The sequence below is a fragment of the Podarcis pityusensis genome (assembly GCF_964106645.2).
Source record: "Podarcis pityusensis genome assembly, chromosome: 1".
NCBI lineage: Eukaryota > Metazoa > Chordata > Lepidosauria > Squamata > Lacertidae > Podarcis > Podarcis pityusensis.
In genome coordinates, this window is record NC_138028.1 from 120,410,387 (window position 1) to 120,434,652 (window position 24,266).

General features: G+C 43.6%; 1 protein-coding gene across 3 annotated transcripts in view; it reads right to left on the reverse strand.

The window, feature by feature from the left end:
• CALCRL (calcitonin receptor like receptor) overlaps positions 1–23,910 on the reverse strand; it is a 91,766-nt gene extending 67,856 nt beyond the window's left edge. For all 3 annotated transcript variants that reach the window (XR_013976971.1, XM_080971491.1, XM_080971492.1), the window contains exon 1: positions 23,570–23,910. The gene's annotated coding sequence lies outside the window, so the exon portion shown is untranslated. The remainder of the gene's footprint in view (positions 1–23,569) is intronic.
• Positions 23,911–24,266: the final 356 nt, after the last annotated feature.

Consider the following 24,266-nt stretch of genomic DNA (forward strand, 5'->3'; position numbering starts at 1 on the left):
CCTACCAAACAGATGTAAACTCTACAACCTAATTGTCCCTGCTTCATTTTTCCTTTAACTTTACGGAAAATATTAGTCATCTAATGACACCGGGGTCTGGGAACGGAAAAGGAAATCGATGTACACAGCTGTTTTGTTGATGGGCAAAAGCTCGAGAGCTAAGGAAACGCAAAGATGTTTCCTCTCAAATGAAGACGAAGGTTGGGAATGGAGGGAGGGGAGCAGGTAGCAATTAAGAGTAATTCAGTGGTCTGATCCTATTCAGATATAAGTAGAAGCCATGTTGTTTAAGAAGCTATTCCAGATTTCTTTGGCCAGAAATCCAGGATGGGAATCTCATTAAAACGGGTTTTCTGGTAAGACCGTAGATACTTTATATGTTATAATCATCATCAAGCTATAAATAACGCAGCAGAGAGGGGGCATTTGCCTTCCCCACCCGAGGCATTTTAGTACTTCCGTTTCCATTTGTGGCCCGAGAGTAGGAAGTACACAGGAAAGGGAACATTTGATATATAAGCAACTCAAAACTTGCGTTTTTCCAGTTCTCTGTTTATCGGCAGACGGGGGCAGCTTTAATTCCAGTTTCATCTCCACCCAATAAAAAAACCATGACATGTGTCCCACTCCAAACACCCCCCCCCCCACAAAACTAGCAGACATCAGGAACCTTCCAAATGGTTGCCTAATCAGGGAGTCGTGCCTTTGCAGACATTGACCCAAGAAAGGGAACAGAACAGCTAAATCCTCACAGGTTCAAGGAGTTCAGAATCATTTATTTTTTTAAGACACTGGCAAAAGTGCTCAAAAATGACAAGCAGGAAAGAAGGCCTACGCATTGCAGTAACCACTGTCAGGACAAGGATAGCCCCTGTGTGTGTGTGTGTGTGTGTGTGTGTGTGTGTGTGTTGCTTCCCCTTCTCCCCAAACAGGACTCAAGCTACAGCCAATGTCACATGGGCCACAGAATTCAGCAGCACCACTGGGAACTGAAGCCCAATGTCACCTCAGTCGCTGGAGCATGAGACTCTTAATCTCAGGTTCATAGGTTTGAGCCCCACGCTGGGAGAAAGATTCTTGGGCTAGCCTTGCCTTCCCTTTCAACTCTACAATACTATGATACTATGTCCTAGTCAGATGTGCAACCCTTGGCTTTGCAAGACCAGGGCTTCCCTTTCTTGTTATGATCCCTTTACCTGTGAAGTTTTGCTAGTGGGTCAGCACAAGAGATCCTGCTGTTTCATGTACCCTCAACGTTGGGTCTGATTCCAGGACTGATAATGCAGCATTATCCCAGAAAATCCTGCCTGTATCTGAAAAAGCTCCCTGTAACAAAGCAGTTTTAGGATTGTGGTTATCACCTTCCTTTCTACCCACACCTCCCATGTTGGGCTTTCCTGGCCCAGTACTGGACAACCTGGCTGAGAGAGCTTTAACCATGAGACAGCTCCGGGTGTTCAATTAGACTAATTTCAGCCACCCGTTTAGCGCTAGTAAGTAATTAGGAAGAAAGTGTGTGCTTGTGTCTGAAAGGAAGCATCTGACGCGTAACTAGAAGGGGGGAATATGCAACCGAATTAAAAAGGTAAAGAACGGAGGGAACGTTCTTTTATATGCGGTGGACTTGTAAAAGGGTAAAAGAGTATTAGGAAATTATCCATAATGAATTGGGGAAAAAAAATGTTTAAAAGTACTTTCCCAAAAAACCCTGAGTCCTTTTGTTGGGGATAATTCAACCTGAAATTCCCAGGTGTCAAAAATGTTTATTTATGTATGGTACTACTGCGGCCCGTGTTTTGTTAGCCCAAAAATGGAAAAAGAGCAAGGTCCCAACCAAAGAAGAATGGCAACTTAAGTGGACGGAATATGCACATCTTGCAGACTTAACATATAGAATAAGAGAGCAGGAAGAACATGCTTTTAAAGAAGATTGGAAAACGTTTATTGAATATATGGGAAATTACTGTGCACAGCTGAAAAATGCTGGAAGCATTAAGATAAATTCAACAGTAAATAAGTTGATGGATGCAATAATGGAATACAGATTGGTATAGTTTTTGTAAAATATGCAGGGATTTTTGATATGTAAAATGAAGCATGGAAAGAGAAGAAGCGAAGTCTTTTCTCAAGGATGGAAAATAAGTATTTAACAATATATATATATATATATAATCCCAAACTTAAGCCGATCCGTGCATTTTTAAAAAGAAGAAGGAAAGATTGACTTTTAATATTTGAATATTAGCATGTGGGAGTCCTTGATAAGTATTAACGGTTTGAGTGAGCTGTCAGCTGTACTATATAAATTAATACCTGACAAGCTGTCCAAAATAAATTTACTAAGCAGAGGAGCTCCAGGTGTTCGATTTCTATAACTGCATTTGCCCATCACGTCCTTAGAAGTCATTAGGCTCCTTTTCCTTTCAGAAACGAAGCTTTCAGGGTACTTCCATGGGCTGCTAAGTGCAGCTGACTCAGGAGGAGCCCAGCAGGAGACAGGCTTTTCAAAGATTGATTCCCGTGACTGAATTTAAAGATTCGCTTGCTCCTGTCTACCTTCGCCTCCGGCAAACTGCCCCCTGAATGCTAGTTCCTGAACAAACAGGAACAGAGGAAAAGGAAAACAAGGCTGTTTGTAGCCTGGATAGCCGCAGAACTAGTGTGTGTAGTGAGCCAGTGTGGTGTAGTGGTTAAGAGCGGTAGACTCGTAATCTGGTGAACTGGGTTCGCTTCCCCGCTCCTCCACATGCAGCTGCTGGGTGACCTTGGGCTAGTCACACTTCTCTGAAGTCTCTCAGCCCCACTCACCTCACAGAGTGTTTGTTGTGGGGGAGGAAGGGAAAGGAGAATGTTAGCCGCTTTGAGACTCCTTTGGATAGTGATAAAGCGGGATATCAACTCCAAACTTTTCTTCTTCTTTTTCTTCTTCTTCTCTGAGCAATTCACTATCCCTCAACCTAATTAACTCCAAGTGCAAAGCAGTCTGAAGAGCTTGACCGAAATAGGGTATTTTATCAGATCAGATTCTATCCATAAGACGGGGTGCTGTCGGAAGCAGGAGCCCGTGTCGGCAGTGTCGTTTTTGCCGAATTTCCTGGGCCCCCCAAAAGCAGGATAAAGCAGGATATCAAATCCAAACTCTTCTTCTTCTTCTTCTGGTCGCCCTTGTTACCTCAAGGATTTCTTAAGTCCTACCAAGCTTCCAGACCATTCATTTGGTTGGGTGAAGAGTAGTACAGTGGAACTTCGGGTTAAGTACTTAATTCATTCCGGAGGTCCGTTCTTAACCTGAAACTGTTCTTAACCTGAAGCACCATTTTAGCTAATGGGGCCTCCCACTGCTGCTGCACCGCTGCTGCACGATGTCTGTTCTCATCCTGAAGCAATGTTCTTAACCTGAAGCACTATTTCTGGGTTAGCGGAGTCTGTAACCTGAGGCATATGTAACCTGTACAAACATTCCCTAGGTCACATTGGCCTTGTCTCTCAGGCCTTATCCAGACTGCCACTATTTCTTGGAGGGATTCAACCGCATACCAGCAAATTCAGGCTGCACAATTATAGCTGGAGGAACTCAGCAAACCCATTACTTTGAAGGACTGGACTTCTTGCAGGAAGGAAAGTGATGGGGAAATGTACTGGAGAATGTACTTTGACACGAGCTTTGGCTTAACATTAAACGTGTCCCCCCCACAAAGAATAAATGATTGTTATTTATCTAATCTCCCTGCAAATTAATCAGGATGAAGAAACAGGTCACCCTCAGATATCTTTTCTTTTGTTCCTTGGTCTGCTTTTTGCCATCAGCTGCAGACTGCTGGCCCCACACTGGCCTATAGGACTGCAGCAATGAGCCACTATGGGGTTCACCCACGGTGCCCCAACTTAGCTGCTATTCTCAGGCAGGCAGGCTCACACCCACAGATGTGTGTGTTCCCCCCACAGAGCTTTCTTAAGCAAACAAAGATAATAGCCATATCTGCATCAGTTTGGTCTTTCAGCGGCCTGAACTGATTCTGTTAACTTGGATGATTTGTCCTGAGGAAGCAAAAATATGGAAGAAAAGCCAATCCACCAAGAAGGTGCTTTTTCACACTTTTCCATCTTCCTGTGCAGCATCCTTTGCTTGTGATCGTTGGTAATAACTTGTTTCTTCAGCCAAGGACGTAATGGCCAATGGGGCCTAAAACCAGGGTCTTCTTACAGCTTCTGAAATTCCAGAACCGGTTTAGAAGCACCAGCTATTCCCAGAGTCAGGTCCCCTGCCACAGGCATGTACACCAGTTGTCTGCCAAAGGTAAAGAATGTGCTATACAGATATTTTACTCCTCATATAACGGAGTCCATCTCGCTACATCCGTGTCTGTCAACGTGCTGTAATGCGACTCCAGGAGAAGCTCAGTGCGTCAGCAGATTCCTGGCCTTATCTTTCCGCCTCTAAATAAAACAGGCCAAGTGCAGCTCTGCAGGTGCAGGGCAAGTTTCACCTTTACACAATGTCTGAAAGAACGTAATCGGTATAGAGATATATCTTGTGCACCCCCCTCCATAGATCAACAGAGTTTGTATATGACTAAAGGAGAGGCGTTAACTGGAAATTAATCATTTATCTTTCTCTATCTTGGGAAAGGGCAAGCATCCATGGGAGAATGACAGGGAGATTTTACCTGATGATACATGCCATGCTAAAACTCAACCTTGTACTTGAGCATCAAAGCCAAGCCAATCCATCAAACGATCCACAGGGAACGAGAAGCAAACCTCACCCAATATTGCTTCTCCAGTTGTGGCCAGGCCTCAGAGGAAGAGGAAGGAGACAGGATCTTAAAAGACAGGGATGTTTCATTTGTAGAGGGTTGGAGTCAGTTTCAAAACATCTCTGGCATGTTCGAAATGTGCCTTTTTCTCTCCTTGCTTGAGATGTAAGACAAAAAACCCCACAATTATTCTGCAGAACCTCACACGGGTAACACTGATTGACAGATGCCCATGACATCATAAATACACTTGTCTTCGGCCTCAAATACCTGGAGTAGTTTTGCAACTTAAAAAACAACAACCACACACACTTAAAAATTAATGTTAACAGACGGCTATATGATTTTTTTATATACATAAGGCAGACAATTCACTTAAAAATATAGGGCTGCAAGACTGATGACTTGAACCAATGTTCAGTTTCTTTGCATGTGTGTCTAACATGCACACTGCAAAGCCAGGGGAAACCAGACTGAAAACCTCACTGCAGGTCCTCTTTTTAAATTACAGCTATTTTTATTGAGAGAAATGTTTTATATTCTTCACTCAGTTCCTCCCTTGATCCAATAGGATGACTTTCGTAATGTTTTAATTTCTGCGTTTCACGGTTTGTGGAGGCTCTGCCTATTACTTAGACAACCTTTTTTTAACAAAAATCATTATTCTTCCTGCTGTTAAAAGAAGAAGAAAAAAGGTCACGCATCCACAACCTATTTCAGAAACGGTTTAATTGAAGAGCTAATTAAAGAGCTAATGACAGTGATTGGACCAGGGGAATCTGGGTTTGAATGTCAACTCAGACGTGAAGTTCACTGGGTGATCTTTTGTCAATTGCTCTCTCTCTCAGTCTAAAACCACTTTTCAAGGTTTCAGAGGAAATATGGGACAATCCTCATGGGTGCTACCCGGAGCTCCTCGGAGGAAAAGAAGGATATAAATGTGAGAAATAATAAATCGCCACAGGTAACATGGCCACTTAACACATTTCCCAAAAGGAAAAGGGAAAAAGGAAGCACATCTCCGAAAAAGAACACAAAGAGATCACTTGGATACAATAACTATAACTGAAATGGTTCAACATGGGAGAAGACTGAATAGGTCGCCTGTTTAAACCGGACAGCCCTTTAAATAGAAGACTGCCCTCTGTAAAATAGGGCTTAAAAGGAAAAGGGACCCCTGACCATTAGGTCCAGTCGTGACCGACTCTGGGGTTGCGGCGCTCATCTCGCTTTATTGGCCGAGGGAGCCGGCGTATAGCTTCCGGGTCATGTGGCCAGCATGACTAAGCCGCTTCTGACGAACCAGAGCAGCGCACGGAAACGCCGTTTACCTTCCTGCCGGAGCGGTACCTATTTATCTACTTGCACTTTGACGTGCTTTCAAACTGCTAGGTTGGCAGGAGCAGGGACTGAGCAACAGGAGCTCACCCCGTCGCGGGGATTCAAACCACCGACCTTCTGATCAGCAAGTCCTAGGCTCTGTGGTTTAACCCACAGCACCACCCGCGTCCCTAAAATAGGTCTTATGGCCCCCTAATCTTACAAATCTTCAAAAAACAGTGCTTGATTTATGGAATCAAATATAGGGGCACCACCCCAACTCCTCTCAATCTTAGCAAAAGCACAACACACAAAATACTAGCTTAGGGTGATGTCATGAAAGGTACAGAGGCTACCCCCTTCTGTAAATCAGGTACCATTAAAAAAACCCCTGTTCATATCACCTTTGCATTCCTAGAGTTGTCTGCAGGAGGTATAGATTAACAAAGGTATCAGTATGGTAATTAATCAACCATTACAGGTTTGTGGATAATCTGAACGTTTGAAAAACGTGCGATTCCTAAAACGTACCATGGGATTTCGCAAACCCGAAGAAGTTGCGACAAATGGAAAATAGATTATACAGTCTGTTCATCCAACCATCTTTAATCTTTACTGAGTAATTTTGATGGGATTTTACTCAATATCAGCCCAGTTCGGATGTACAAATCTTGGATTACGAAACCAAGACACAAATGAGTCTTGTGTCTTCTGGACGCAGCCATTTCCCTCGTCCCTTCTCAGCACAATGAAATTACCCCATTTCAGCTAACCATTGTTTTCTGTTGCTTCCAAAATGGGAAATTATCATTACCAGGTTTGGATCGCACAAAGATATTAAATAAATTTGAAGCCATGGTTGAAGATCCTGACTCTTAACCTGGTAATACCACAGTTTGACAGACCTTCCAAGTGTCCCTATTTTCCAAGGACGTCCCTGATTTAGAGAAGTTGTCCCAGTTTCTGATCTGATCCTGGAATGTCCCACTTTTCCTTAGGACGTCCCTATTTTCATTGGAGAAATGTTGGAGGGTATGGAGTTATCTGCCCCCTGAACTGTCTGAAGTATAGGGAAGTGTTTTTTAATGTTTAATTATGTTTGTATACATGCTGGAAGCTGCCCAGAGTGACTGGGGCAACCCAGTAAGATGTGTGGGGTATAAATAGTAAAATTATCATTATGGAATGGGATGTCTCTATTTTCATTGGAGAAATGTTGGAGGGTATGGTTTCATGGTTTGGTTCTAATGAGAAACTATGGTTAACCAAATAATTCCCAGGGTCATTGTGACATGAAAGAAGAGAAGAGAAGACAGAAGTTTGTGTATATCTTGGCTTGATCTATATATATGAACTAGGCCTTTTTGTAATATGTAACTACACAGAGCTCCTTCTTTGTCATTACACAAAGAGCAACCTTCCAGGGAGGATATTTATCCAGCATCTATTTAGTAGTCCTACTTTCTCAGGGGTATTCTGAATGTGGAAAAGGCTGCCTGAAAAATCTAATATTACAGGCACACATTAAAATAAGTTTGAAGCAGTGCTTAATGCCATACACAGTGGTACCTCAGGTTACAAACGCTTCGGGTTACAAACGCTTCAGGTTACAGACTCCGCTAACCCGGAAGCAGTACCTCGGGTTAAGAAATTTACCTCAGGATGAGAACATAAATCGCACACTGGCGGCACAGCAGCAGCGGGAGACCCCATTAGCTAAAGTGATACCTCAGGTTAAGAACAGTTTCAGGTTAAGAACGGACCTCCGGAATGAATTAAGTTCTGAACCAGAGGTACCACTCTACCTGAAACCAGTTTTGGAAAAACGTGGCTGGTTTTTATGGCTTGCCAAAATATCTCACTCAACACCATCGCTGGAGAGGAAATAGAAAAAAATAAGAAAGGAACAGGATAGATCTAGAGAGGAAAGAAAGGAAACAGAGATGCTTTATGTGGTCTGAGGTTGCACACGCATGTGATTAACTGTATTTACTGTTTCTCTCCAGCTCAGTGACAAAGTGGTTAGACATTCTAATAATATCTTAGATTCATAGGAAGAGGTTCAGAGATAGGCTAGCCGTGGTTCTAGCAGTGGTTGTATTCAATGTAACAAAGCGTGTTCTCCAATAAATGAGAGCACGTGTTGCGGTGTGGGCTGCCGGGCCAGCCCTCTTGTTGCCAGGCAGGTTAATAGTTGTTGCCTGGCATTGTGATTGGATAACCGGGTTGCTGGGGCAAATTGTATGTTGCAAATTGGGTGGGACCATAGTCTTTAAATATTGGCGCACTCTGGTTTCTCTTTCTCTTTGCAGAGTGCATCGGACCGACCGACCGCCCGCCCTCTTTTCTGGTTGACCTTGCTTTGCCTGTCATGGGGTCGTCTGCCTTGGCGCAGGGGCCTAGTAGGAATTTTGCCATTTGGTGATTGGCTGTGCCATTTGGTTTTTGCCTACTACTCAGCAACTCGTCACAACTTGTAAGGTTGCGGTTAGGCATTGCTTATAATATGCTGGTGGTGGAGGGGTCAGGATAGGCTGTGCCTGCCCCTCCTATTGCGCTGAAGGGAATTCCGTTTCAAGTTAAGAACGGACCTCCAGAACGAATTAAGTACATAACCAGAGGTACTACTGTATATTAAATCTTGATCACTAAAATATAACCTAAAATTGTCATTTAAAACCTCAATCATTTTGGTAGTACAGCTTGTTCTGTAGGTTTTATCGTAGTACAACTTGTTCCGTAAGTTTTTTATGACTGTTTGTGATTTTCGGCAGAGGTAGAGAGCAAAATATTCAAGCCTTGTTTAAGCCCCTGAACTGAAGTGGTGGGGTGTAAATCAGTTGGAAGGGAGTTCCATTGCTGTGGAATCACTGCTAAAACGGCCCTGTTTCTTGAGGACACTAATCTGAAGCTATCTAAAAGCACCAAGCCTGTTATCATAGGTTATTCTTGGAAAACTACTGTGTGAACCACTATCAAAACTTGGCTTAATAATGGGCAAGCCTTAGTCATGCATGCAGCCCCTAGAATTGGCTGCACATTCCATTGAACTCCAGTGACATGCATTTCCAAGGGTACATGCAGGACCGCATTTAGGTTTGATGAGGCCCGAAGCTACTGAAGGTAATGGGGCCCTTTATATGTCCAGCTGTCCTTTGTCAACAACAAATTGTCACTTTTTGTGTTGAATATATGCTATATGGTAATTTATGGACCTAATAGGTATCTAAAGCCATTTGCATATGTTGCCATGCAACCAGTCCATGCAAAATGTAGGCACCCTCTCTCTATATATATTTCCAATTTTTTTTATTGATTTTCCAAAAAATTTAAACAAACAGACATACGTACATCTTAATTGTACTTAATCCAATCTTAGTAACATTGTTAAGTGACTTAACCTCAAACCCCCCTGGCTGAATTTCAGTATATATCATTGTAACAGTTTTCCAAAGCAAGTTTCTCATAAAATTTACTTAATCACTTAACATCGTTCTTTCTTTTCATCTTTACTTTAAACATATTATTCTATAATTTCACATATTTAAATCCTAAGCCTATCTGTTATTTGCAAGTATTTCTATTTAAGTTATCTTAGCATATTTAACTAAATAGTCTTTGAATTTCATCCATTCTTCCTGGTGCTTTAACTACCGCTATATCTGAATTGTCTCTGTTATACCCAATTGCAATTCAATGTATTCCTGTTGTGTTTTATGATTTTCCTGATATTGTAAGTGAGCCGGAACTGGTCTGTGACCGTAATAATAAAATTCAATTCAATTCACAAACAGTCTGTATGTTTCAGTTTGAGCTTTCTTACATATAATGCACACATCATTCTGATGTCTTCTATCTCATAGCTCCCCTTTTTTTGTAGATTGTTTTGCGAGGGCAATGTACTTATAAATAATATTGACTTATTAATATTTGGAATGAATGAATGAATCAAGTAGCCAAGACCAACAATTCACAGCACTTACAAACAAACCATTTGTCTCAACTAAACCTCCAGCTTCCCAACAGGAACAACACAGCAAATCAGTTCCCCGCTGAGCCCAAAGATAATTTCAAGACATATTTCTACAAAGAGGGACTCACACCCTTTCATAAAAACATACACCCGCTCTAACCTTTTTTCATAAACGCATGACCTTTTTGTTGACAAACCAATAAAGTTGCCTATGTTATTGCTATCAGACATGGAAAATGTTCTGGCTTCCTCAACTCTGTACACTTCTTTGTGGATTTAGCATCTCAGAACATACGCACTCCTCTTACCGTGGGAATATTCCGCGGCAATATCATTTTGCCTAGTGAGACAGACCATAGGCTCAAGCTGTAGCCATAATCAGTGTGAGAAACTGAGATATGACAGCTAAGAGTTAAATGGCACCTTAAACCAAAGTTATGGCTGCCACAACGGAATGCCTAGGCGTGCGTTTTTTATAACAAGAATACAAAGCTGAAAATGAATGAAACCAAAATAGTAGGTTCCTTTTTCACATGGTCTAGTCCTTCCCCTGCCCACCTCCTGATAGTCTTAAGAGGGTCCCTTCTCCAGTCTTCAGAGAGCAGCTGGAAGTGGGGAGGCAGAAAAAGGTCCTCCTTTCCTCCCACTCTACAGTTTTAATCTGAAATCTCAGGCGCAGCACTGCGCCCAGAGCTCAGAAGCTGCTTGCGCTAATGGAATTCCCTGTCGCAAAATGCGCCTGGAACAAGGGGAGTTTCAAACACTGGTCATAATCACAGTTATCTGCAGCAACCCATTGTGTATGTTTGCTTAGTTGAAGCAGCTGATTATAGTCAAGGATTGCAAGCACCATATCCAAGGCCATGTGCGTGTCATTCTTAAAGTAGATTGCACATCAAAGTTACAACAGAGGAGGAGGAAGGTCTTGAGAAGCAGCTTAATGCCAGCTTAAAAGAGAGTGAGATAGAACTGCAGTAAAAGGACTTCTTATGGGTTATGAAGAAAATATCTTTCTTCAGCACATCCTATCTCCAGGAAAAAAAACATCATTCTAACATCTCCTTCATGTTTAGTCCCCAGAGTGACACCTGCTGGACTCCATTGACAAAACCCACCACAAGAGTTAAGACATTCCCATAATAAACTCACAAGTACATTTCCATTCGGAGGAGCTCAGTGTCTATGATAAAGGCTGTTTGCTTAGGACTATTTTCCCTGCATATCAAGAACTGATCTACTGCACTCGGGAGAATACATTCTTTTTAAAAAGTTTATTTTCTGTTTGTGGGGTCCAAGCTAACTTAGTTGCACTTCATTTCTACGGAACTCAACCCTTGTGCAAATTAACTGAAACAAAGCATGTTTTCTATCTTACTCGTAATCCTGTACTCAAAACAAACACGAAATGTCAGTTGATCATTATGGTGTCGGAATCCTGCAGCCAACAGAAAGAATGATGCGCTCCCCACAATATACTGAGGTTCTACGAAAGAGGGTTATTCCAGAGCTGGAAAAGAGGTATCCTGACGGTACTGGGATATTGCCCCCTGTCACACATCGAAAGTGGTGAAGAAATTCATGACAGAGCAGCAAATACAGGTACTTGATTGGCCAGGGAATTCCCCGGACGTAAATCCCATTGAGAATTTGTGGGCTATATGCAAAAGTCGCCTCCGTGCTGTAGACTGTACGACTATGGAGAAGCTCATTCAGGCGCAGATTCAAGGGTGGTACAGGGATCCGAAAATCAACAGTGACTGTTCAAAACTAGTAGATTCCATGCCAAACTGTGTTCAAATGCTGCTTAAAAATAGTGGAGGTCATATCCATCACTAATGTACACATATGTGAATTTTGTACATATATATGTGAGTTTTGTACAATAAACTACATTGTTGGTTTCAATTAATTTGCACAAGGGTGTAAGTCAGGACTAACATGTCCCATCGGTTTCAGAGGGACCCCGGGGTTTGCGCATGTAATAACGAGACAGCGCTCCAAAACAAAGACACTCCAAAATCGCAATTCTGAATTTTTAAAATGGCAGCTGCCGGGTCAGTGGCAGGTAAGTTGAAGTGGGAAGCAATTGCTTTTGTGGCTGGCAAAGAGGGCATGGTGTGAGAGTTAGACTCCTTTAAGAGCAGAAACGGAAGGAATAAGGCATGAAAGGGAGTTACATCATGAAGAAGGTCCTTTGTGTTAAAGTTAAATTTGTTGGTAGCGTTCAATAGTTTTCAGCTTTTTTTATTTATTCCACTTGACTGCCCCCCGGCAGCCCACCTCAAAGCGGTAAACAAGGAATGTTGTTGACTGAGCCACTACAAGCACTTTGCCTGTTTCCTCAGACCTGGAAAGCTGTCGTTGATCCCATAAAATTGCATTACATCCTGGCACATCGGACCTTTATTAGCCATGGCGTCTGAGTTGTTGTGGCGATCAGCAATTTTATCTTCAAAGAACCTAGCACATCCATTGGCATCCTAGTCATTGTTGGGCCTGCATCTTTCCCAACAATGGCTTTAGAATCAACCCGTCTTCCCATGGAATTCTGGGAATTGTAGTTCTGTGAGGGCAACAGGGGTCTCCTCACAACTCTCAGCACCCTTAACAAATGACAGTTGGGGAGCCATGGCAGTTTAAATCCCGATAATAGTGCTTTAAATGTAGAGTTGCCATATAACATTAGTTGTTGAGCTTTTATTTGACAAGATAAAAAAAAAGCGCATAGTATTTTGGAACCGGACTACTTTACTTAGCGCTATTATTAAAACCTACCCAACACTCTGTGTTTAGTAAACAAGAAACTGTCTTACTGTGACTAACCTTCAGGCAGACAAGAAACACAGCTGCTTTAAACCAAAGACTTCGTTTTAGATATAGAGGAAACGAGCGTTCTTTTTCCTGGTGTTACTAATTATACAACAAGCTGCTCTATTTACTATTTGCATAACTACTTAACTTCTTTCCCACGCTGCCCAATAAACAACCTATTTACTTCAAAGAAGTACTCCAGCTAGGGTTGCCATATTTCAAAAAGTGAAAACCCAGACAAAAAAGCTGTTGAGCTTTTTCTCGGGCAAAGTCGCAAGGAGATTGGACATTTTTGAGCTGTTTCTGAGGAAAACAACACTACCGACATAGGCTTTCGTACGTCCGAATTTTCCCAGACATTCCGCCGATTTCTATCCAGACACTGCTTGCAGCTGCAGTATTCCGAATATGTCCAGGAAATTCCGGATGTATGGCAACCCTAACTCCAGCTGAATGGCTTCAAAGAAAATGTTTCAGGACCATATTTGCTGCAGTCAACAGACACACTACATATGTAGACACTGTCACGGAATTCTACTCAATATTGATCCAGAACAGAACTACAATATATAGTTTGTTGTTGTTTAGTCGTTTAGTCGTGTCTGACTCTTTGTGACCCCATGGACCAGAGCACGCCAGGCACTTCTGTCTTCCGCTGCCTCCCGCAGTTTGGTCAAACTCATGCTGGTAGCTTCGAGAACACTGTCTAACCATCTCGTCCTCTGTTATCCCCTTCTCCTTGTGCCCTCCATCTTTCCCAACATCAGGGTCTTTTCCAGGGAGTCTTCTCTTCTCATGAGGTGGCCAAAGTATTGGAACCTCAGCTTTAGGATCTGTCCTTCCAGTGAGCACTCAGGGCTGATTTCCTTAAGAATGGATCGGTTTGATCTTCTTGCAGTCTATGGGACTCTCAAGAGTCTCCTCCAGCACCATAATTCAAAAGCATCAATTTTTCAGCGATCAACCTTCTTTATGGTCCAGCTCTCACTTCCATACATCACTACTGGGAAAACCATAGCTTTAACTATACGGACCTTTGTTGGCAAGGTGATGTCTCTGCTTTTTAAGATGCTGTCTAGGTTTGTCATTGCTTTTCTCCCAAGAAGCAGGTGTCTTTTAATTTCATGACTGCTGTCACCATCTGCAGTGATCAGGGAGCCCAAGAAAGAGTTAGCAGAGTAAAAACTTAAATCTCGTTGCAGGATTCCCAAAAAATAGACCAGAGGCAATTAATATTACATCCAGCAGAGCTTTATTGCTATTGAAGGCAAATGAGCATAATGGCTACAAATCCAATGCCTACATATGTAGGCAGAAACAGATCATCTGAATTTTAAAAACTGTGCTCAATGGCGGAATTATTATTAAATGTTCTTAACAGCTATGTGATTGTACTTTCCTTTGCTCAAAACCCTTGCATTTAAAATTCAGTAAGCTCTGCCACTTGAATTTAAAGTAATCAAAATTATGTTTTCCGAGTGGATTACGCAGAACGATTTTGGCCTCTTTCTTTGCCCGGAAACGTTAATAATCTGAATCTGGGCTGCAAGATTTGAAGTCTTTATCACACACACATAATAAATTCATAACCTGAGGAAAAGTTGCTTCTCCGTGATCCAAAAGGCCTATGTTGCTCAGTATATTTAAGTGAGGGTGGTAAGGAACTGCTGTTGAGGTGGGGGACAACATCTCATGAGACATTTTGCACTTGGTATGAGCACCAGGAAACAAAATTAATGTCCCCATACAATTAAAATGGTTAAATTGCCAGTTTTCTTTGGAAAACCCACACAGAGAGAGGCCTGAGCTGTTCCTGATTGCTACTTCTGTGTGTTTTCCCGGGAGAAGGTTATACTTGGTTCACAAGAGCCACCCACAATGGATGCACCCTTTGTTTTTACACTGAGTTTCACACCCCTCACAATCCTCCATTCAGACAAAAAAAGTGTCATTAGCAGAGTTTAAGGCATGGGTAAGCAAACTAAGGCCTGGGGCCAGATCCGGCCCAATCGCCTTCTCAATGCGGCCCGCGAATGGTCTGGGAATCAGCGTGTTTTTACATGAGTAGAATGTGTCCTTTTATTTAAAATGCATCTCTGGGTTATTTGTGGGGCATAGGAATTCGTTCATTCCTCCCCCCCCAAAAAAAAAAATATAGTCCACCCCCCCAAGGTCTGAGGGACAGTGGACTGGCCCCCTGCTGAAAAAGTTTGCTGACCCCTGGTTTATGGAGTTCTGGCCAGGTAAATCACTCAAAGAGAAGATTAAGCAGCACCAGCCAGGAGTGCAAAGAGAGTTCCTGAGGACAAGGCTGAGAGTGCTGGAGTATTTGGCTCCCAGGTCTGAGGTTCCCACCCGCCCCCTCACGTCAGAGGAAAACCACTTCTGTTTGCCATGCCACAACGCTGTGTATGTTGCCTACACAGAGATAAGATACAGAGTGGGCTGGATCTGGGCTTCCTTCCAGAAAGTTTATGTAATGTACACATATGCAGCTGACTGCGAAATAATAAAGCTCAGCAAATGTTGTGGTTACCAGGTTAAAAATTAAATATATATATATGTATATATAAGGGAATTGCACCTTATGTAAAGAAGCCGAGCTGCAAAACAGGAAGTCCTTACTTTTAAATGTCACATCTGCTGTGAACGCGGTGAGGAGCTTTGAACAAGCTGCTTTCGAATTCTTGGACAGAAGTGCTTCCTGGGTTCTTCAAACTTTTCAAAACACAAGGCGTGCCAAACAGCAAGCCCCGTCTTCTCCTCCTTTATCGGCATGTACACAGTTTCAAAGCCGTCAATAAAACCATAAATTGACTTAAGTCACATTGCAGGTTTGCTCTATAGAAGCGCCAGAAACAGGGCAGAAGCTTTCAAACGCCAGGGCCCTTTTGGTAAATCTGTGCAAAAGCCACAGAAGCAAAGGGAAAGAGGATAGGTACTTGAAAGGCTTGGGGGGCAGGCTCACGACACAGGGTTGAACCTGCTAATTTATACGTAGATGCACACTGAGGCTGGCTTTTAGGGGGGTAACTCTGGTTGTCGGGGGGGAGAGCTCTGGGTGTCATAGGGCAAAACAACCTCTGCATGTCAGGACTTAAGCTGAGCGATGAGGTGCTTAAAGGATTTCCTAGATCCACAACATTGTACGTGTGCACTGGTAAAGGGATGCAGGTGGCGCTGTGGTCTAAACCACTGATCCTCTTGGGCTTGCTGATCAGAAGGTCGGTGGTTCAAATCCGCACAATGGGGTGAGCGCCTGTTGCTCTGCTCCAGCTCCTGCCAACCTAGCAGTTCGAAAGCACACCAGTGCAAGTAGATAAATAGGTGGCGGAAAGGTTAACAGCGTTTCCATGCACTCTGGTTTCCATCACGGTGTTCCGTTGTGCCAGAAGCCGCTTAGTCCTGCTGGCCACCTGACCCAGAAAGCTGTCTGTGGACAAACGCCGGCTCCCTTGGCCTGAAAGTGAGATGAGCGCTGCAACCCAATAGTCACCTTTGACTGAACTTAACAATCCAGGGGTCCTTTACCTTTTTTTTATGTGTGTACTGTGTCCTCTACCCTGCTCAGGTTGCAATTTGTACATGAGCACTCACTGTGCTACTGTATGAAATATTTCAATAACTTTTGTCTCTGTGTGCAAGAATTGTGCATATGTACTTGAACATTTAAAAAAGTCCTCTGGGTAAATTAAAACAGCAAGTGGCTGGGGTTTTGTTTTGGGTACTCCAACACGTAGCACACCCAGTCACCCTGGTTTATTTATTTTTAAATTAAGTTTTCAAAAGGAGGAATGGGCCAGGAGATTTGCAGCCTGCCACAAATATCCCCTGAAAATCCCTCTTCATCTAAGCAACAATATCCACATCCATTCAATCTAATTTTCCCAAGGCCTGTAAACGTGAACTTATTTCTGCACGAATCACTCAGAAACTATAAACATGGGCAGAAGGTGAATAGAAGGAAGGAGGTTACGTTTGCAAAAGTGTGACTGCGAGGTACAAGTATACTTCGCGTTGAAACGACAATGCTGACCTGAAGCGGCAACGAAACTTTTTAAAATACCATTTAACAAAACTGCATTGGGAATTTAGAGTGTGTTGCCCCCCATCCCCAAAAAAAGACTTCCACTCAGTGAGAATAAAAGCGGTTGTGATGCAATGGCTTGTTGGTTGGGTGTGGATGTGGGAAAGTTGACATTCCTGCTCCCCCTTCCTGATCAACATGGGATTTTGAACAATACAGCTAAAGGTTAAAGGATGCTTAATTATTATTATTTTAACCCTAGCATTTGGCCAATTTTGCCATGCCAGGATGAACCAGCCAGCCTCTATTGCTCACCACACCTCCACAACCCTGTGGAGGTGTGCACTGGTGACGGTTCAGCTAGCTTCACTGAAAAGGACTGAAATATTTCGGTGAGCTTCTGTTCAACACATGTGCAGATCTTCAAAAAGAGTAAGTATAGACCTGCCACTTGGAGGGAGACGCAGAGATCAATGGCCTGTCAGAAATTACGAAAGAAGTGAAAACTGCTTCACCTTGTGAATCTTATTTGTTCCAAAATAGTGGCTTTGCTGAACTGTGCACGTACCATTTTAAAACCACCTCAGCTTTGGCAACTCGTGTGTAACACTGTTAAAGTTATCCCCCTACCTTTCCACTTGCCCGCCTCCTCAGATTCTATTAAACATAAAACCAAAGACACCAGAAGATTCACTCTAAATTTTGACTTATGAAAGATCAGGCTGAGGTTTCAAACAATTGTTTTACTGACTTCTAAAGTAACCAAAACTAGCCAGCATCACCACCATTGAAACATAAGTTTTGTAGGCTTAATAACTAACCACTGAAGAGCTACAAAATGTCCTCTTGCACGTCCTTCTCAAAGTGGATGAGCCAACCGCTTGAATCGAATGCCGGTGGTACTCTCTTTCATTTTCCTAGCTACAGGAGCACAACTGCCTATACCACGTCAGTACTGAGAGTGTTAACAAGCAACATAAATATAATATAAAAAATACAAAGTGGAGACATTAAGGAAATCCAAAGGGAAAATATGAAGAACAGAGGTTCTGACGAACGGATTATTAAAAACGCGTGAGGTAAACGGTGGAAGTCTTTTTTTAAAAACAAAACAAAACACTTTATTTAAGGTAGATAAGGACAAGATGAAATTATACAAATGAATATAAATATAGATGGGAAACGGCTATGTATTGTGAGTACTTATCTACTTTTAAAAATTTTCACCTATGATCTTTTTCTTTTACTTCTTTATTCTTTCTTTGTTCTTTTTTCTCTTTTCTGATATATTATCTTTCATTTCACTGTTTTTTTGTGAATAGCATTTTATAGAGGTATAAATAACTGTAAATATGAAAAGAGACAAAATATTCTCTAATTTTTTTTCCTTGGTTAGATGTATTTTCTTTTGTTGTGAATATGTATGTTTTCTAATTTGTACTTAATAAAAATTAAAAAAAAACAACAAGCAACATATCCATAAACAACAGAACAATCCATCTTCTTATATATACCATTTTAAGCAAACTAAAATAAAACGTTTATATCCCAGAAAGCAAAAACGTTTGCATTTGAACCCACCATTGCTTTCAGTTTATACTTTCTTTCCTTCCGGGATTCAACTGCAAAAAATATAGGCTGAGAAGCCCCTTTCAGCCTTTCCTGTGCCATGTGTGAATTATAGATGGATCTTTGGTTTGATCCAGAAGAGGTCTTCTTACATTCCCAAAGTGGTTAATGCCGGACCAAACGCAGGGGAAAAACTGAATGTAGATTTTTTTTTTTATTCATGAAGTTTCCTATTCACATTTTAGAGGATGTTCAATGCAAAGGGTGATTTAAGCCTTAGACATGAAAACTACTGTGGATTTCAGTTCGCAAACAAACTTGTTTGACAAATTTATGATGTTAGATTTGGATTTTACAGGCTGCCTAACCGCCATACATTCAAAGCACACACAGAGAGTCACAAAAGGTGTTTGCTGTAGCTCTAATCTGGATAGTTTATTCACTGACTGTGATAGGATTTGGTTTTGCGGATGAAGTGGCTTTCTAAGCACCTTGGGCCAAAATTAAACGATGCTGCAGGTGCCAGGTGGCCACTGAAAATAGGAGCCCTGTGTCTTATTCTCTCTCCTGCTCTTCTTCCATGGTGCAAAATGTGCTGCATTGTGGTGTCGTGGTCAGAATTCCCCTGCCTCAAAATGCTACATAGAGTGATATGAGGTGAGAAAACCTTGAGGATGAGGCCCCTGGAAACTGCACACAGGTTCCCAGCACCCATAACAAACTACAGCTCCCAGGGTTCTTCCTGCCCCCCCCCCCCCAGTGGTGCTTTAAATGCATGGTGCATGTGAATCCCTTTGCGACACGGGGAGAATCGTATTCGCCTGCCTTACAGGACTGTGGTAATGATTCTTGAGTGGTGAGGAACCTGTGGACCTCCGATGGATTTCATGCAGTTGGGGGGAGCTGGGAGGAAGAGAAGGAGCACAGGGAAGCATAACACACACAAAGCCAAAATGGGTGGCACAAGGAGGAGGATGGATGGATGGATGGAAATCCCTCTGGGAGCAATCAGTTGAGACCTCTGGCAACAGCAATCTGTCCTTTCCTGGCAGTTCTCTGGGCAGGGAGGAAGAGAAAGAGGGAGGGAGGGAAGGAAGGAGAGAGAGAGAAGTGGGGAAGCAGGTGGCAGAAAGAGAGAGAAAAAACACAGGCCATGACCATCTTTGCTTCTAGCCTCACTGTTATGTAGCCCTCACCACCATGTTTCCAAGGGATTGTGGCCTTGGAGTGGAGGAGGTTAACCGCTGCGGTGTTCATGGCTGCACTGTGAGTGCTGGAAGGAATACTACTTCAAGGCCCATTTTCACCTGTCCTAGGGGATGGGGCCCAGACTCACCTTTAGCAGCTAAAAGAGGTTCCTGGGAGGCCATTGAGACATTGCTGGAACAACTCTTGGGTGGGGGCAACTGGCTAAACTGTTTCACAATGCTTTAACCGGTTCCAATTCTGGTTCCTCTGTTTCCTTTTTGTCAAGTTGGTGTTAGTTAAATGTTTAGTTGGGGTTGGTGGTTATTTTAATTTGAAGAAACTGTAAACTGTTTGTTATTGTTGTTGGTTTCTATTGATTTATTGGTTTGTTTGTTGCTTGTATAGGATATGTGGTTTTTTAATGTTTGATGTTTTGTTGTGTTTTTATATATGTTGTAAGCTGCGCAGAATGGCTGGGGAAACCCAGCCAGATGGGCGGGATATAAAATAAATAAAAATTAAATAAATTCACACTCCCCTTTACAGTGAACTCGCTGCATTTGCAGTGCTGGGTTTTGAACCTGTGTTCACACAGCTCAACATCATCCAAAATATAGTTGCATCCTGTACTACTGTCATAAGAAAACTATTCACACCGGCGAGAGTCCTTTGGCCATTCCTAGCAAAGGTGTGAGGATCCCTGCCCATCAATGCCCCCTGTATACAAACAGACACAAATATGACACTAATGAAGCCATGTTGATTTGAACATCTGAGGAAGGGGTTGGAGGATGAGCTGAGGAACACACTGAAAAGAAACACACAACTTCACCATCCTCTAAGATGGTAATGTGAACTATAGTAAAGGTAAAAGGTAGAAGTTAAAGGCAAAGGACCCCTGGACAGCTAAGTCCAGTCAAAGGCGACTATGGGTTTGTGGCACTCATCTTGCTTTCAGGCTGAGGGAGCCGACGTTTGTCGACAGACAGCTTTCTCGGTCATCTGGCCAGCATGACAAAACCACTTCTGGTGCAACGGGACACCGTGATAGAAACCAGAGTGCACAGAAACGCCATTTACCTTCCCACAGCAGTGGTACCTATTTATCTACTTGCAGTGGTGTGCTTTTGGACTGCTAGGTTGGCAGGAGCTGGGACAGAGCAACAGGAGCTCACTCCATCACGGGGATTCGAACCAACAACCTTCTGATTGGCAAGCCCAAGAGACTTAGTGGTTTAGACCACAGTGCCACCTGTGTCCTGAACTCTAGTTTTGCAGCACAGCTAAGCACTACTCAATGGCCGGTTTCTTTATAATCCAAAGAAAGATATTCTGATCTGATGTTTTAGATCTGTGAATGTTTATGAGAACAGGTCCCAAATCCCCTAGTCCACCCTCTGAATGAACTGGCAGAAATACACCGGTCAGCACTTATCTGGATCATGGCAACAAAGAGCAGGATTTTATTTGACCGTTTGCAAAGCATCTCGTTCCTTTTCCTTTTCTTTTTTTAAAAAAGGTCAAAAGTAGTAATACAAGCAGACAACTGGTATCCAGCAGACAAAAGGAAACGTTGAAATGTAGAGCAATAGCCCATTATGGGTTACAAGCAGCAAGGGACACAACAAATGACACAATTTCTAACCATTGCAATGGACAGACCTTTCTAGGCACAGTCAAGAAACGTGAGACATGTGAAGCAATTCATGCACTTCTGAGCTATAGGGATTTCTCCTCCTGGGGAAATGGAGACAAGGTACCAGCCTGAATTACCTCATAGGGTTCATGGATGAAAGTTAACCCCGTGCCATTTGAGTTCCGAACGAACAACAGCAGTACTTAAAAATATGATAAAACCAGGTGTAACTCTTAACTCCAGAAGGGAAGAACAACTCCAATCCTTTAGCAGCTACTCTTGTATGAAGGGGGTTTACTTGCACTTATCTCCGGCAAAAGAAAAGCCCCAAACAAGTCTATCCGAAGCGTTTCAGCACTCTCTGTGCCCCAGATATTTCTATCTGGGGTTTCCTCAATGACCCCTTGATCTTCCAGGTAAGTGGAGTCCTGCTCCCCAGTGCTAAGAAGGGTTAATTTCAAATGGCCAAAATAGCAGTGGAGGCTTGGACCGCACATCCATTCTGGGCTCACAAATTCTCCATAGAGTTTAAATGTAGGGCTGCCAACCAAAGGCATTTCTTTCCCTCTATACACCTCAGTAGAATTTTTATCATTGACAACTCATCACACAGGAGCCAATCCTCCTTAAACTATTTCTTCCTTACACACAGAAAGTCAATCACCAAAGCTGAACCTCATGGAAATAATAATAATAATAATAATAATAATAATAATAATAATTTTATTTATAGGCTGGCCATCTGACTGGGTTGCCCCCAACTCTGGGCAGTTCCTAGCCAAATATTAAAAACACAATAAAACACCAAACATGAAAAACTGCCCTATGTTCATGTGCGGCTGCCACTTTGCTACATCCAAATCAAGAGAAGTCAAACCACACGAGGTTGGGGAGAAAATGTAACCCTACAAGTCCACACGCTTCCACATTTTCACGGCTTCAATGGTTTTGAGGTTGAAGGAGAAAAAGCGACAGTGTTTGTGGTGAACACATGAGCCGCTAATACGCCAGTCCTAATCAGGCTTACTCAGAAGTCCTCTCACTCAGTGTGGGATTGCTAATTGCTTGGGAGTGTGACCATGTAGTGCAATCCAAACAATGTATGCCTACTCAGAAGAGTGACCAAATTGAATCTGGCTTGTTCCCAGGTAAGTGTGTGCAGAATTGCAGCCCTGGGCAGAAATTCTAGGCACATTGGCACCTAAAGGACTGGCAGCAGCAAACAAGGCTATGGATCTTAAAGCATATTTCCTGGAAATAGCAAAGCCGGCTGGATTCGGGACCTAGGCTATTCATACATAAAATCAGAAATAGCAACATCTAGATGCAAATGTGATTAGTACCAGGTATTGAACTTTATCTACAGGTGGTGCTATACAAACAACAAAAACAACAACAATTTATAAATATGACCCCCATCTGACTGTTGCTCCAGCCACTCTGGGCAGCTCCCAACAAAAAAACAAAAAAAGCGCAATACAACATCACACACTAAAAACTTCCCTGAATGCTAATAACCATGCTAAGTCTACTCAGGCAGAAGTGCCATAGCGCATGGCCTCAACAGTGTCTCCTTATGTAGGAAAGAGCCCCCCTGATCTCTGTGGGACTTCCAGAAAAAGCTTTCCCCCGTTTACTTGAAGGAAGCCCCCTGAGAGCAACGAGGCTTATTCCCAAGTAAGGACACGCAGGTTTACAGCCCTGAGTCTGATATGACACGAACAGCAAAGGGCTACCGGGGGTGCCTTTTCGTACGCTCCTCTCTCTCCACGCCTCGCTTTCCGACACGCGAAGGAGCTCGCAATGCGCGCAAACCCTCGCGCCGATTCAGCCACCGAAACGGCACCGAGGCGAGCGCGGCTGCAGCGCCGGCATCGCCCTCGTCCTCTTTTTCCGTTCGCCCCTGCTTTGCCCAAAGCCGCCTGATTTCCACGCCGGGCTTTGCTCCAGAGGGATTCTGAAAACTCTGCAGGCGCCCGGTGGATTTCCTGCACTTCCCCAAGGCGAAACCGGGTGCGCCCGGGTGTCGCTTGCTGCCAACTTGGGGTCTGTCTCTTTACGCGCAGCCGGAGAAGCCCCGAGTTGCGTGTGGTCCCACCGCTCTCACCCCTACACGGAGGCGCGCTTTCGAACAAAGGGGTTTCCCCCCCTCCCTCCCTCCAAATAAAGTTCCTCTCCACGGCTTGTGCAAACCACACGCGCGCGGGGAGCCTCCAACTTCGCCAGCAGGAGCGATTGCCTCTCGCGCGCGTGGGTAAAGAGTGCTCTGTATTAGGATCGATGCTCACCCAAAAGCTCTTCCTCCTAGCGGCACCGTAGGCAAGGCGATCGGATGTGCGTCCAACTCTCGGTGGGTTCTTCGTTTCGGAGGCAGCTTTGCCCCCTTCCACACACACACAACACTCCAAAAAGGCAAATGCGAAGCGGAGTCGAAGCGCACAACAAAGGAGTCGATCAGGAGAGGCAGGTACAATCCAAGTTGGGAGATGGGGCGAAGGGAGGCGGCTCTGCTGCGCTCTGCCCTCCGGAGGAGGCGGCTGGGTCTGAGGAGGGACTGGCGAGCGTGGTCCGGTTGTAAGCGATCCGCAGCGCAAAGGAAACATCCCCGTTTCCTGTTACATCAGTCCCAGACCCCGCCCGCCGGGAGGATTGGGTTACTTTCTTGGCAAGCCGAGCGCTGCTCTCTTTCTCTTCCCGGAGACGCGCGCCCGGTACGAGCGCAGGGCTGCTGCTTGTTGCTGCTTTTTCCACCTTCTTTAACCGACCGTCCTGAAACTTGCCTGCGCGCACCCAGGAGCTGAAGTGAAGCGCGGGACAGCGAAAGCTCTCCACCTAAGAGGCATAGAAAACGGGAGTGGTGCAGCAATAAAGCCGCTGGAACGTTTGCAAAGCTAAGCAGGGTCCGGTGTGGTTTCAGATTGGATGGGAAACCTTGTGTGGAGGTGGGGTTGGGCTAGATGACCCTCAGGATCCCTCTTAACTGTT